Raw genomic sequence first — 4813 nt, 5'->3', positions numbered from 1 at the left:
GGATGGCATCACTGACTCAATGGACGTGAGTTTGAGTAAACTCTGGGAGTTGGTGATGGACAGGGAGGCCGGGTGTGCTGCAGTCCATGGGGTCACAAAGAGTCAGACATGACTGAGCGACAACTAAACTGACCTGAGGCAAAGTTTGAAAACAGGCCATGATCTCCCCCCTCTAGCATTAAGCCCTGTATAATCTGATCTGCCCCATTTGAGTGAGAATAAGTGATGTGCTTTTAGCCAACAGAACATGGAAAAGGTGACAGGCTATCACTCTTGTGATTATGTTGTGATAAATATAGGCAGTCCTCACTTTGCACAGTAGTGTAGGACAAGTTGAAACTGTTCACAGTGACTTTAATAATCTTAGCCTTAATAATAATCTTAATCTTAATAACCTTAATAATCATAATCTTAATCTTCAGGAGAAAAATTGTGATTATTCCGTGACCTTTAAAAATGTTTGAGAGGGGACTTCCCTGGTGGCTCAATGGTAAAGAATCTACCTGCCAAGGCAGGAGACACAGGTTCAATACTCGGTCCAGGAAGATCCCACACGTTGCAGAGCACCTAAGCTGGTACACCACAGCTATTGCACCCACCGAAATTATTGAAGCCCACAAGCCTAAAGCCTGTGCTCCACAACAAGAGAGCCCACTGCAATAAGCCTGTGTACCATAACAAGTGTTGACCCTGCTCACTGCAACTAGAGAAAGCCTGCACACAGCAACGAGGAGCCAGCGCAGGCAACAGTAAATAACTAAATCTGGAAAAGACATAACAGCATAGACATATTATTTTAAAAAGAAGTTTGACAAAGCATTAAAATCTTCCTTGAAAGTGAAAGTGTTAGTTGCTCTGTTGTGTCCGACTCTGCGACCCCATGGATTGCAGCCCTCCAGGCACCTCTGACCATGGATTTCTCCAGGCAAGAGTACTAGAGTGGATAGCCATTCCCTTCTCCAGGGGATCTTCCCAATCCAGGGATTGAACCCAGGTGTCTTGCTCTGCAAGTGGATTCTTCACTGTCTGAGCCACCAGGGAAGCCCCAACTCTTCCATACTGTTAATTATAAATATGTCAGGAAATGAGAAAAATAATAAAATTAATATTTATTCAGAACATTGCTATTTAAAATAGCAGAGACATTAGCAGTATCTACTAAGACTAAAAATCCACATATCCTATTAGCAAGCAATTCCACACAAGACCAAGAGAATATATGTCTACCTAAAATATTTAGGTTGGTGCAAAAGTAATTTTGATTTTTGCATTATTAAACTTTGCTGTTTGACATTGGAATACATTCTTAAATAAATGTTGTTATGTTATACATCATTTTAATGTGCATTTCTCACTTTTGCTAATTTATTTTTTGCTAATGATTTATTATTTGATGTTTAATTTATATTTATTTTAGACTAGGGAAATGTTAGACAAAAAAGCAAATTTGAGCACTTTTCTTATATTCGAGTTCAAAATGGGTCATAAAGCAACAGAGACAACTCACAACATCAACAACATGTTTGGCCCAGGAACTGCTAACAAACGAACAGTGCCGTGGTGGTTCAAGAAGTTTTGCAAAGCAGACCAGAGCCTTGAAGATGAGGAGTGCAGTGGCCGGCCATTGGACGTTGACAGTGACCAGTTGAGAGGATCATCGAAGCTGATTCTCTTACAACTACATGAGAATTTGCCAAAGAACTCAACGTTGACCATTCTATGGTTGTTCAGCATTTGAAGAAAATTAGAAAGGTGAAGGCAATGGCACCCCACTCCAGTACTCTTGCCTGGAAAATCTCATGGATGGAGGAGCCTGGTAGGCTGCAGTTCCTGGAGTCGCTAGGAGTCGGACACGACTGAGCGACTTTACTTTCACTTTTCACTTTCATGCATTGGAGAAGGAAATGGCAACCCACTCCAGTGTTCTTGCCTGGAGAATTCCAGGGATAGGGGAGCCAGGTGGGCTGCCGTCTCTGGGGTCACACAGAGTCGGACACGACTGAAGCGACTTAGTAGTAGCAGTAGTAGCAGTAGAAAGGTGAAAAACCTCAATAAGTGGGAGCCTCATGTACTGACTACAAATCAAAAAATATCATCATTCTGAAGTGTCATCTTCTCTTATTCTACACAGCAACAATGAACCATTTCTCCATTGGATAGTGATGTGCGATGAAAAGTGGATTGTATTCAACAACCGGCAATGACCAGCTCAGTGGTTGGACTGAGAAGAAGCTCCAAAACACTTCCCAAAGACAAGCTTGCACCAAAAAAGGTCATGGTCGTTATTTGGTAGCATGCTGCCTGTCTGATCCACTACAGCTTTCTGAATCTTGGCAAAACCATTACATCTAAGAAGTATGCTGAATTGCTAATCCTGCTTGTGATGCCAGCTGTCTTGCTATTCACACTGTCTGCACTGTTTGCTGAACCCAGGGTAGATAAGAGGCTGGAAGAAGACACGAGGAGCCGCAGGAACTGCAGATGTGTTTATTCTCTCCTGGCTGGCACAGCAACCGTAACACAGCCTCTCTCCTGGCTGATGCAGCAGCCAAGGCAGCAGCCATACCATAACCTAACACAACACAGCCTCTCTCCTGGCTGGCACAGCAACCGTAACACAGCCTCTCTCCTGGCTGATGCAGCAGCCAAGGCAGCAGCCATACCATAACCTAACACAACACAGCCTCTCTCCTGGCTGGCACAGCAACCGTAACACAGCCTCTCTCCTGGCTGATGCAGCAGCCAAGGCAGCAGCCATACCATAACCTAACACAACACAGCCTCTCTCCTGGCTGGCACAGCAACCGTAACACAGCCTCTCTCCTGGCTGATGCAGCAGCCAAGGCAGCAGCCATACCATAACCTAACACAACACAGCCTCTCTCCTGGCTGGCACAGCAACCGTAACACAGCCTCTCTCCTGGCTGATGCAGCAGCCAAGGCAGCAGCCATACCATAACCTAACACAACACAGCCTCTCTCCTGGCTGGCACAGCAACCGTAACACAGCCTCTCTCCTGGCTGATGCAGCAGCCAAGGCAGCAGCCATACCATAACCTAACACAACACAGCCTCTCTCCTGGCTGGCACAGCAACCGTAACACAGCCTCTCTCCTGGCTGATGCAGCAGCCAAGGCAGCAGCCATACCATAACCTAACACAACACAGCCTCTCTCCTGGCTGGCACAGCAACCGTAACACAGCCTCTCTCCTGGCTGATGCAGTAGCTGTAGCAGCAGCTACAACATAACCATAACATAGCCATAATATAACCTCATATAACATAACCTTGATGCCACCCCAATGTAGCCCCAATGCAACAGCAAAGCCTTACCAGATGGTGCCCATACAGGCGTACTGCACAAAGTAGCCCAACCAAGCAAGCGCGTGCACAGTGCCATAAGCGATCTCAGCTGTTACACAACCATGCAAAGTAATTTTTTACAGAACATGGGGCAAGAGGGCATGAGAGCATGGGGCAAGAGTGCCTGGCTGGCACCATCTTGTTAACTTCCCCACATATGCTCAGCAAGTTGATGAGATGCACTGAAAACTGCAATGCCTGCAGCCAGCATCATCAACAGAAACGGCCCAGTTCTTCTTCACAACAGCACCCAACCAAATGTCACCCAACCAATGCTTCAAAAGTTGAACCAATTGGGCTACAAAGTTTTGCCTTAAGGGCCATATTCACCTGACCTCTTACCAGTGGACCAGAATTCCTTCATCTCAACAACTTTTTACAGGGAAACTGCTTCCACAACCAGTGGGAGGAAGAAAATGCTTTCCAAGATTCATCAAATCCCGAAACACAGATTTTTATGCTACAGGAATGACCAAATTTATTTATTTTTGACAACATTGTGTTGATTGTTATATTTTCTATTTTGATTAATAAAGATGTGTTTGGGCCTAGTTATAATGATTCAAAATTCACAGTCAAAAACCACAATTACTTTGTCACCAACCTGATACAAGTGTAATAATTTTCATAGCAGTTTTATTTATAATAGCAAAAAATTCTTTAAAAATCTACTAAATTTCTGCCTTCAGAAAAATGGATCAATAAATTTTAGCATCTGTTCAATTGTGTCTGACTGTTTGGAATCCAGTGGACTGTAACCCACCAGGCTCCTCTGTCTATAGAATTTTCCAGGCAAGAATACTGGAGTGGGTTGCTATTTCCGTCTCCAGGGGATCTTCCCCACCCAGGGATCAAATCCTCATCTCTTGCAATGGCAGGTGGATTGTTTACCACCAGCGCCACCTGGGAAGCCCAAATTGTACTACATCCATACAATGGACTGTTACAAGGCATTTAAAAATCACACATGCAATAACACAGATTAATATTTAATAACTAAAACATTAAGTTGAGCAAAAAAGCTGTATACACAAAAGTATATATACTATTGGGATACTGTTGGATTTGATTTATATGAAATTTTATATGAATTTTATATGAAATTTATATTTTATTGGCACATCTACCAATGGTAATAGAAATCAGAAGAGTAGTTACCTCTGGACATGAGTGTTAACTGGAAAGAAGCAGGTGGAAAATTTCTGGAGTGATAAAGATGTTCCATATCTAAATCTGGTGATAACACTGATGTATAATTGGTTCAGTTCAATTCAGTTCAGTCGCTCAGTCATGTCCAACTCTTTGTGACCCCATGAATCGCAGCACGCCAGGCCTCCCTGTCCATCACCAACTCCCGGAGTTCACTCAGACTCACATCCATCGAGTCAGTGATGCCATCCAGCCATCTCATCCTCTGTCATCCCCTTCTCCTCCTGCCCCCAATCCCTC

General features: G+C 43.9%; 1 pseudogene; it reads right to left on the bottom strand.

The window, feature by feature from the left end:
- Positions 1–4813, bottom strand: part of LOC105001863 — a 19625-nt pseudogene that overhangs the window by 6827 nt on the left and 7985 nt on the right.

The sequence above is a fragment of the Bison bison genome, unplaced genomic scaffold, assembly GCF_000754665.1.
Source record: "Bison bison bison isolate TAMUID 2011002044 unplaced genomic scaffold, Bison_UMD1.0 scf7180017864384, whole genome shotgun sequence".
Lineage (NCBI taxonomy): Eukaryota > Metazoa > Chordata > Mammalia > Artiodactyla > Bovidae > Bison > Bison bison.
This window is presented reverse-complemented; position numbering and strand designations above follow the sequence as displayed.